The sequence below is a fragment of the Pelobates fuscus genome, chromosome 7 (genome assembly GCF_036172605.1).
Source record: "Pelobates fuscus isolate aPelFus1 chromosome 7, aPelFus1.pri, whole genome shotgun sequence".
NCBI lineage: Eukaryota > Metazoa > Chordata > Amphibia > Anura > Pelobatidae > Pelobates > Pelobates fuscus.
Window position 1 is genome coordinate 15,008,009 of NC_086323.1, and position 10,000 is coordinate 15,018,008.

The 10,000-nt window shown below is 46.8% G+C and overlaps 10 non-coding genes across 10 annotated transcripts; all 10 read left to right on the plus strand.

Moving 5' to 3' along the window:
- The first annotated feature begins 414 nt into the window (after positions 1–414).
- LOC134569826 (U5 spliceosomal RNA) lies at positions 415–528 on the plus strand. The gene has a single exon (XR_010084492.1). It is a non-coding gene; the product is annotated as a U5 spliceosomal RNA (small nuclear RNA).
- Positions 529–987: 459 nt separating this feature from the next.
- Positions 988–1,101, plus strand: LOC134570222 (U5 spliceosomal RNA). Its single transcript, XR_010084864.1, has one exon. It is a non-coding gene; the product is annotated as a U5 spliceosomal RNA (small nuclear RNA).
- Positions 1,102–1,557: 456 nt separating this feature from the next.
- Positions 1,558–1,671, plus strand: LOC134569837 (U5 spliceosomal RNA). The gene has a single exon (XR_010084503.1). It is a non-coding gene; the product is annotated as a U5 spliceosomal RNA (small nuclear RNA).
- A 454-nt stretch (positions 1,672–2,125) lies between these two features.
- Positions 2,126–2,241, plus strand: LOC134569956 (U5 spliceosomal RNA). Its single transcript, XR_010084618.1, has one exon. It is a non-coding gene; the product is annotated as a U5 spliceosomal RNA (small nuclear RNA).
- A 450-nt stretch (positions 2,242–2,691) lies between these two features.
- LOC134569702 (U5 spliceosomal RNA) lies at positions 2,692–2,805 on the plus strand. The gene has a single exon (XR_010084371.1). It is a non-coding gene; the product is annotated as a U5 spliceosomal RNA (small nuclear RNA).
- Positions 2,806–3,259: 454 nt separating this feature from the next.
- On the plus strand, positions 3,260–3,373 carry LOC134570148 (U5 spliceosomal RNA). The gene has a single exon (XR_010084795.1). It is a non-coding gene; the product is annotated as a U5 spliceosomal RNA (small nuclear RNA).
- Positions 3,374–3,826: 453 nt separating this feature from the next.
- On the plus strand, positions 3,827–3,940 carry LOC134570223 (U5 spliceosomal RNA). Its single transcript, XR_010084865.1, has one exon. It is a non-coding gene; the product is annotated as a U5 spliceosomal RNA (small nuclear RNA).
- A 462-nt stretch (positions 3,941–4,402) lies between these two features.
- Positions 4,403–4,516, plus strand: LOC134570165 (U5 spliceosomal RNA). Its single transcript, XR_010084811.1, has one exon. It is a non-coding gene; the product is annotated as a U5 spliceosomal RNA (small nuclear RNA).
- Positions 4,517–4,977: 461 nt separating this feature from the next.
- Positions 4,978–5,093, plus strand: LOC134569854 (U5 spliceosomal RNA). The gene has a single exon (XR_010084519.1). It is a non-coding gene; the product is annotated as a U5 spliceosomal RNA (small nuclear RNA).
- A 4,513-nt stretch (positions 5,094–9,606) lies between these two features.
- Positions 9,607–9,720, plus strand: LOC134570224 (U5 spliceosomal RNA). The gene has a single exon (XR_010084866.1). It is a non-coding gene; the product is annotated as a U5 spliceosomal RNA (small nuclear RNA).
- The last annotated feature ends 280 nt before the right edge of the window (positions 9,721–10,000 follow it).

Sequence of the window (10,000 nt, forward strand, 5' to 3'; positions counted from 1 at the left end):
ATCCAAGAGGTTCTAAGCACCAAGCTGTTGCGAAAAAAAGAAAAAGTTTTGGTTCCCTATTTATGATGTCAGCATCTTTGACTGCGGGCAAAGCATGCCTCAGGCTCTGGCATTCTTGACAGCTGCAGGGCTCTGCCGAGAGACCAAGCATGCATTTAGGGGCGTGTCAGCAGTGGGCATGCCTCATTTGAATACCCATGTTGCACTGCAAGCAGCTGTTCTCCTCTTCCCTTTGCTGTTAATATGATACAAGCTTAAAAAAAAAAAAACAGATATTTTTTCTTTTTTTACATATTTAGTGGGGTCATTAATATTTATGGCAGATTCTCCAAGTTACAGCTTAATGTAGGGTTGCTCACCATACGTGTAAAAGGCAGGTTCCGCACCTTGCCTGCTGTCAGATGGATGGATTTTATACTCTGGTTTCTCTTCAGATCGAATAAATCTTTCGCCTTTTACTAAAGATTTCCGTGGAGAGGAACGACCATGAGTTTCACTCAATTTTTTCAGGCCCAGTTTACACTGGCTGTGCTAAACTTGTACAAAAGTAGAAGAAACTTCTTAAACAGAGATCCAAGAGGTTCTAAGCACCAAGCTGTTGCGAAAAAAAGAAAAAGTTTTGGCTCCCTATTTATGATGTCAGCATCTTTGACTGCGGGCAGAGCATGCCTCAGGCTCTGGCATTCTTGACAGCTGCAGGGCTCTGCCGAGAGACCAAGCATGCATTTAGGGGCGTGTCAGCAGTGGGCATGCCTCATTTGAATACCCATGTTGCACTGCAAGCAGCTGTGCTCCTCTTCCCTTTGCTGTTAACATGATACAAGCTATAAAAAAAAAAAAAATGATATTTTTTTCTTTTTTTACATATTTAGTGGGGTCATTAATATTTATGGCAGATTCTCCAAGTTAAAGCTTAATGTAGGGTTGCTCACCATACGTGTGAAAGGCAGGTTCCACACCTTGCCTGCTGTCAGATGGATGGACTTTATACTCTGGTTTCTCTTCAGATCGAATAAATCTTTCGCCTTTTACTAAAGATTTCCGTGGAGAGGAACGACCACGAGTTTCACTCAATTTTTTCAGGCCCAGTTTACACTGGCTGTGCTAAACTTGTACAAAAGTAGAAGAAACGTCTTAAACAGAGATCCAAGAGGTTCTAAGCACCAAGCTGTTGCGAAAAAAAGAAAAAGTTTTGGTTCCCTATTTATGATGTCAGCATCTTTGACTGCGGGCAAAGCATGCCTCAGGCTCTGGCATTCTTGACAGCTGCGGGGCTCTGCCGAGAGACCAAGCATGCATTTAGGGGCGTGTCAGCAGTGGGCATGCCTCATTTGAATACCCATGTTGCACTGCAAGCAGCTGTGCTCCTCTTCCCTTTGCTGTTAATATGATACAAGCTTAAAAAAAAAAAACAGATATTTTTTCTTTTTTTACATATTTAGTGGGGTCATTAATATTTATGGCAGATTCTCCAAGTTAAAGCTTAATGTAGGGTTGCTCACCATACGTGTAAAAGGCAGGTTCCGCACCTTGCCTGCTGTCAGATGGATGGTTTTTATACTCTGGTTTCTCTTCAGATCGAATAAATCTTTCGCCTTTTACTAAAGATTTCCGTGGAGAGGAACGACCATGAGTTTCACTCAATTTTTTCAGGCCCAGTTTACACTGGCTGTGCTAAACTTGTACAAAAGTAGAAGAAACTTCTCAAACAGAGATCCAAGAGGTTCTAAGCACCAAGCTGTTGCGAAAAAAAGAAAAAGTTTTGGCTCCCTATTTATGATGTCAGCATCTTTGACTGCGGGCAAAGCATGCCTCAGGCTCTGGCATTCTTGACAGCTGCAGGGCTCTGCCGAGAGACCAAGCATGCATTTAGGGGCGTGTCAGCAGTGGGCATGCCTCATTTGAATACCCATGTTGCACTGCAAGCAGCTGTGCTCCTCTTCCCTTTGCTGTTAATATGATACAAGCTTAAAAAAAAAACAGAGATTTTTTCTTTTTTTACATATTTAGTGGGGTCATTAATATTTATGGCAGATTCTCCAAGTTACAGCTTAATGTAGGGTTGCTCACCATACGTGTAAAAGGCAGGTTCCGCACCTTGCCTGCTGTCAGATGGATGGATTTTATACTCTGGTTTCTCTTCAGATGGGATAAATCTTTCGCCTTTTACTAAAGATTTCCGTGGAGAGGAACGACCACGAGTTTCACTCAATTTTTTCAGTTTACACTGGCTGTGCCAAACTTGTACAAAAGTAGAAGAAACGTCTTAAACAGAGATCCAAGAGGTTCTAAGGACCAAGCTGTTGCGAAAAAAAGAAAAAGTTTTGGTTCCCTATTTATGATGTCAGCATCTTTGACTGCGGGCAAAGCATGCCTCAGGCTCTGGCATTCTTGACAGCTGCGGGGCTCTGCCGAGAGACCAAGCATGCATTTAGGGGCGTGTCAGCAGTGGGCATGCCTCATTTGAATACCCATGTTGCACTGCAAGCAGCTGTGCTCCTCTTCCCTTTGCTGTTAACATGATACAAGCTAAAAAAAAAAAAAAAAGATATTTTTTTCTTTTTTTACATATTTAGTGGGGTCATTAATATTTATGGCAGATTCTCCAAGTTAAAGCTTAATGTAGGGTTGCTCACCATACGTGTGAAAGGCAGGTTCCACACCTTGCCTGCTGTCAGATGGATGGACTTTATACTCTGTTTTCTCTTCAGATCGAATAAATCTTTCGCCTTTTACTAAAGATTTCCGTGGAGAGGAACGACCACGAGTTTCACTCAATTTTTTCAGGCCCAGTTTACACTGGCTGTGCTAAACTTGTACAAAAGTAGAAGAAAAGTCTTAAACAGAGATCCAAGAGGTTCTAAGGACCAAGCTGTTGCGAAAAAAAGAAAAAGTTTTGGTTCCATATTTATGATGTCAGCATCTTTGACTGCGGGCAAAGCATGCCTCAGGCTCTGGCATTCTTGACAGCTGCGGGGCTCTGCCGAGAGACCAAGCATGCATTTAGGGGCGTAACAGCAGTGGGCATGCCTCATTTGAATACCCATGTTGCACTGCAAGCAGCTGTGCTCCTCTTCCCTTTGCTGTTAATATGATACAAGCTTAAAAAAACACCAGATATTTTGTCTTTTTTTACATATTTAGTGGGGTCGTTAATATTTATGGCAGATTCTCCAAGTTACAGCTTAATGTAGGGTTGCTCACCATACGTGTAAAAGGCAGGTTCCGCACCTTGCCTGCTGTCAGATGGATGGACTTTATACTCTGGTTTCTCTTCAGATCGAATAAATCTTTCGCCTTTTACTAAAGATTTCCGTGGAGAGGAACGACCACGAGTTTCACTCAATTTTTTCAGGCCCAGTTTATACTGGCTGTGCTAAACTTGTACAAAAGTAGAAGAAACTTCTTAAACAGAGATCCAAGAGGTTCTAAGCACCAAGCTGTTGCGAAAAAAAGAAAAAGTTTTGGATCCCTATTTATGATGTCAGCATCTTTGACTGCGGGCAAAGCATGCCTCAGGCTCTGGCATTCTTGACAGCTGCAGGGCTCTGCCGAGAGACCAAGCATGCATTTAGGGGCGTGTCAGCAGTGGGCATGCCTCATTTGAATACCCATGTTGCACTGCAAGCAGCTGTGCTCCTCTTCCCTTTGCTGTTAATATGATACAAGCTTAAAAAAAAACAGAGATTTTTTCTTTTTTTACATATTTAGTGGGGTCATTAATATTTATGGCAGATTCTCCAAGTTACAGCTTAATGTAGGGTTGCTCACCATACGTGTAAAAGGCAGGTTCCGCACCTTGCCTGCTGTCAGATTGATGGATTTTATACTCTGGTTTCTCTTCAGATCGAATAAATCTTTCGCCTTTTACTAAAGATTTCCGTGGAGAGGAACGACCACGAGTTTCACTCAATTTTTTCAGGCCCAGTTTACACTGGCTGTGGTAAACTTGTACAAAAGTAGAAGAAACGTCTTAAACAGAGATCCAAGAGGTTCTAAGCACCAAGCTGTTGCGAAAAAAAGAAAAAGTTTTGGTTCCCTATTTATGATGTCAGCATCTTTGACTGCGGGCAAAGCATGCCTCAGGCTCTGGCATTCTTGACAGCTGCGGGGCTCTGCCGAGAGACCAAGCATGCATTTAGGGGCGTGTCAGCAGTGGGCATGCCTCATTTGAATACCCATGTTGCACTGCAAGCAGCTGTGCTCCTCTTCCCTTTGCTGTTAACATGATACAAGCTAAAAAAAAAAAAAAAAAAAAGATATTTTTTTCTTTTTTTACATATTTAGTGGGGTCATTAATATTTATGGCAGATTCTCCAAGTTACAGCTTAATGTAGGGTTGCTCACCATACGTGTGAAAGGCAGGTTCCACACCTTGCCTGCTGTCAGATGGATGGACTTTATACTCTGGTTTCTCTTCAGATCGAATAAATCTTTCGCCTTTTACTAAAGATTTCCGTGGAGAGGAACGAACACGAGTTTCACTCAATTTTTTCAGGCCCAGTTTATACTGGCTGTGCTAAACTTGTACAAAAGTAGAAGAAACTTCTTAAACAGAGATCCAAGAGGTTCTAAGCACCAAGCTGTTGCGAAAAAAAGAAAAAGTTTTGGTTCCCTATTTATGATGTCAGCATCTTTGACTGCGGGCAAAGCATGCCTCAGGCTCTGGCATTCTTGACAGCTGCGGGGCTCTGCCGAGAGACCAAGCATGCATTTAGGGGCGTGTCAGCAGTGGGCATGCCTCATTTGAATACCCATGTTGCACTGCAAGCAGCTGTGCTCCTCTTCCCTTTGCTGTTAACATGATACAACCTAAAAAAAAAAAAAAAACCCAGATATTTTTTCTTTTTTTACATATTTAGAGGGGTCATTAATATTTATGGCAGATTCTCCAAGTTACAGCTTAATGTAGGGTTGCTCACCATACGTGTAAAAGGCAGGTTCCGCACCTTGCCTGCTGTCAGATGGATGGATTTTATACTCTGGTTTCTCTTCAGATCGAATAAATCTTTCGCCTTTTACTAAAGATTTCCGTGGAGAGGAACGACCACGAGTTTCACTCAATTTTTTCAGTTTACACTGGCTGTGCCAAACTTGTACAAAATTAGAAGAATCGTCTTAAACAGAGATCCAAGAGGTTCTAAGGACCAAGCTGTTGCGAAAAAAAGAAAAAGTTTTGGTTCCCTATTTATGATGTCAGCATCTTTGACTGCGGGCAAAGCATGCCTCAGGCTCTGGCATTCTTGACAGCTGCAGGGCTCTGCCGAGAGACCAAGCATGCATTTAGGGGCGTGTCAGCAGTGGGCATGCCTCATTTGAATACCCATGTTGCACTGCAAGCAGCTGTGCTCCTCTTCCCTTTGCTGTTAACATGATACAAGCTAAAAAAAAAAAAAAAAAAAAAGATATTTTTTTCTTTTTTTACATATTTAGTGGGGTCATTAATATTTATGGCAGATTCTCCAAGTTAAAGCTTAAAGCGGCACTGTCATGCCGAACTTACCTTTCCTCAATCTCTTCCTCTTCTACCCCTCTCTCAGGATCTGTTCTTCTTTTCTTCCTGTCTCCTTTAGTTTTCTTTAAAACCATAAGACAAAGTAGGGACTCTTTGTCTTATGGGATTCCTCCGCTTGACCAGCTCTGACCAGCGGAGGAGCAAAGTGTGCTTCATTTCCGCTGGTCAGAGCAATTTTCCCATGATCCCTAGCTTTCCTCCCTGTTCCCACAATGCTTCCTGTCAGTATTGCCAAACGTCCTGTCACTTAGACAGAACGCCGGCAAAACTGCCGAATTGCATCCTAACAGAATTCTCCATTGGTGTTAGGATGCAATTCGGTACTTTGTTTGTATCGGAATTTCATTCTAATGAATGAAACTCCGATCCTATTCATTGCCGCGGCTGCATCTTGCAGCCGCTTAGTAGATAACTCCCTAATTCCCACGGTATCAGGGAGCTATCTACTAAAAGGCTGAAAGACCTGAATTGGTCTTTCAGCCAACTTTACTAATACTAAGTAAAGATTACTTAGTATTAGTAAATAATATGCCCCTACTCGCTATACCGCGAGTAGGGGCATGTCTAGTAAGCAGTGAGCAGCCTGTGGCTGCTCACTGTAAAAAACAAAAAACAAAAAAAAACAATAAACACCCCCCCTCCCCTGCGCGGGGTTAAAGATTGGGGGGGGGGGACCTACTGCCCCCCCCCCGGCCCCCACCCCTGCGCGGTGGGTGGGGGCCCTAATAAAACAATAAGGGGGGGGACCTACTGTCCTCCCCCCCGGCCCCCACCCCTGCGCGGTGGGTGGGGGCCCTAATAAAACAATAAGGGGGGGGGACCTACTGTCCTCCCCCCCGGCCCCCACCCCTGAGCGGTGGGTGGGGGCCCTAATAAAACAATAAGGGGGGGGGGACCTATTGTCCTCCCCCCCGGCCCCCACCCCTGAGCGGTGGGTGGGGGCCCTAATAAAACAATAAGGGGGGGGACCTACTGTCCCCCCCCCGGCCCCCACCCCTGCGCGGTGGGTGGGGGCCCTAATAAAACAATAAGGGGGGGGGGACCTACTGTCCTCCCCCCCGGCCCCCACCCCTGCGCGGTGGGTGGGGGCCCTAATAAAAACAATAAGGGGGGGGACCTACTGTCCTCCCCCCCCGGCCCCCACCCCTGAGCGGTGGGTGGGGGCCCTAATAAAACAATAAGGGGGGGGGGACCTATTGTCCTCCCCCCCTGGCCCCCACCCCTGCGCGGTGGGTGGGGGCCCTAATAAAAACAATAAGGGGGGGGGACCTACTGTCCTCCCCCCCGGCCCCCACCCCTGAGCGGTGGGTGGGGGCCCTAATAAAACAATAAGGGGGGGGGGGACCTACTGTCCTCCCCCCCTAGCCCCCACCCCTGCGCGGTGGGTGGGGGCCCTAAATGAACCCCCCCCCCCCATCAAGGTGACTAGGGGTCCCAAGCCCCTAGTCACCCCCCACCCAAAACATTCTATCCCCTACCTACCCCCCTCACCCTAAAAATAGTGAGGGGGGAATAAAATAACTAACCTGTAAAAAAAAAAAAAAAAATTAAACTTACCATTTGACGTCTTCTTTTTTCTAAATTCTTCTTACTTCAGCCCCCCAAAAGGCCAAATAAAAATCCATAAACCCGTCGCACTTTAAAAAAAAACAAAAAAAAAAACCGAGCGCAAACAAAAATTAATCCATCTTCACCCATGGAGGGCACGCCGCGTACTGAGCTCCGCAGGGCGGGTCAAGGCTTATAAAGCCTTGCCCCGCCCTGCAATTAGGCTTAGAACACAATGATTGGTTGGTTTAAGCCAATCAGAGTGCTCTGTGTCATTTTACACAGCGTGGGAAAATTCAAAAGAACTTTCCCACGCTGTGTAAAATGACAGATCACTGTGATTGGATGGTTTTCAAGCCATCCAATCACAGTGCTCTGTGTCATTTTACAAGCGTGGGAAAATTCCAAAGAACTTTCCCACGCTTGTAAAATGACACAGAGCACTGTGATTGGATGGATTTCAAACCATCCAATCACAGTGCTCTGTGTCATTTTACACAGCGTGGGAAAGTTCAATTTTCCCACGCTGTGTAAAATGACACAGAGCACTGTGATTGGATGGCTTGAAATCCATCCAATCACACTGCTCTGTGTCATTTTACAAGCGTGGGAAAGTTCTTTGGAATTTTCCCACGCTTGTAAAATGACACAGAGCACTGTGATTGGATGGCTTGAAAACCATCCAATCACAGTGATCTGTCATTTTACACAGCGTGGGAAAGTTCTTTTAAATTTTCCCACGCTGTGTAAAATGACACAGAGCACTCTGATTGGTTTAAACCAACCAATCATTGTGTTCTAAGCCTAATTGCAGGGCGGGGCAAGGCTTTATAAGCCTTGACCCGCCCTGCGGAGCTCAGTACGCGGCGTGCCCTCCATGGGTGAAGATGGATTAATTTTTGTTTGCGCTCGGTTTTTTTTTTTTTTTTTTTTTAAAGTGCGACGGGTTTATGGATTTTTATTTGGCCTTTTGGGGGGCTGAAGTAAGAAGAATTTAGAAAAAAGAAGACGTCAAATGGTAAGTTTAATTTTTTTTTTTTTTTTACAGGTTAGTTATTTTATTCCCCCCTCACTATTTTTAGGGTGAGGGGGGTAGGTAGGGGATAGAATGTTTTGGGTGGGGGGTGACTAGGGGCTTGGGACCCCTAGTCACCTTGATGGGGGGGGGGGGTCATTTAGGGCCCCCACCCACCGCGCAAGGGTGGGGGCCAGGGGGGGAGGACAGTAGGTCCCCCCCCTTATTGTTTTATTAGGGCCCCCACCCACCGCGCAGGGGTGGGGGCCAGGGGGGGAGGACAGTAGGTCCCCCCCCCTTATTGTTTTATTAGGGCCCCCACCCACCGCTCAGGGGTGGGGGCCGGGGGGGAGGACAGTAGGTCCCCCCCCCTTATTGTTTTTATTAGGGCCCCCACCCACCGCTCAGGGGTGGGGGCCGGGGGGGAGGACAGTAGGTCCCCCCCCTTATTGTTTTATTAGGGCCCCCACCCACCGCGCAGGGGTGGGGGCCAGGGGGGGAGGACAATAGGTCCCCCCCCCTTATTGTTTTATTAGGGCCCCCACCCACCGCGCAGGGGTGGGGGCCAGGGGGGGAGGACAATAGGTCCCCCCCCCTTATTGTTTTATTAGGGCCCCCACCCACCGCGCAGGGGTGGGGGCCAGGGGGGGAGGACAATAGGTCCCCCCCTTATTGTTTTTATTAGGGCCCCCACCCACCGCTCAGGGGTGGGGGCCGGGGGGGAGGACAGAAGGTCCCCCCCCCCTTATTGTTTTATTAGGGCCCCCACCCACCGCGCAGGGGTGGGGGCCGGGGGGGGGGACAGTAGGTCCCCCCCTTATTACCATTTTTTTTTTTTTACAGTGAGCAGCCACAGGCTGCTCACTGTTTAGTGGACATGCCCCTACTCGCGGTATAGCGCGTAGGGGCATTGGGGAGATTTTAATCTCCCTTGTCCTATTATGGGGGTCATATTGACCCCCATAGAGTGAGGGGGGACATGGGGGGCTTAGGAAGTGGCGAGGAGCACAGCTCCCCACCGCTTCTGTCTTTACATATTACAAGGAGGGAGCTGCACGCCGGTAGCTCCCTCCTTGTAATAAACTGAACGAACAAACTAACACTGATACACAGTGTTAGTTTGTTCGTCTGATTTTTTCTATTCATTCATTCGTCTGTCTGATGAATGAATGAATAGATGAAATTCCCGTTCGCATGTCCAGGTGTTTCACTGGGCATGTGCGGGAATCTCACAGTCTGTGTAGTGTGGGTAGATGACGTGTCCCACAGGGACTTCACCTACCCACACAAAGATGGCGGCGCCCTGAATAAAGATCGGGGCAGAAGATAAAGAATTAAAAAGAGGTAATGTGGGGGGCTTAGGGGCATTTGGGGGTGACTAGGGGGTCGATTGGATGTAGTGGAGGCGGGAGGGGGGTTAAAAAAAAAACGGGATTCGGCATGACAGTGCCGCTTTAATGTAGGGTTGCTCACCATACGTGTGAAAGGCAGGTTCCACACCTTGCCTGCTGTCAGATGGATTGACTTTATACTCTGGTTTCTCTTCAGATCGAATAAATCTTTCGCCTTTTACTAAAGATTTCCGTGGAGAGGAACGACCACGAGTTTCACTCAATTTTTTCAGGCCCAGTTTACACTGGCTGTGCTAAACTTGTACAAAAGTAGAAGAAACGTCTTAAACAGAGATCCAAGAGGTTCTAAGCACCAAGCTGTTGCGAAAAAAAGAAAAAGTTTTGGTTCCCTATTTATGATGTCAGCATCTTTGACTGCGGGCAAAGCATGCCTCAGGCTCTGGCATTCTTGACAGCTGCGGGGCTCTGCCGAGAGACCAAGCATGCATTTAGGGGCGTGTCAGCAGTGGGCATGCCTCATTTGAATACCCATGTTGCACTGCAAGCAGCTGTGCTCCTCTTCCCTTTGCT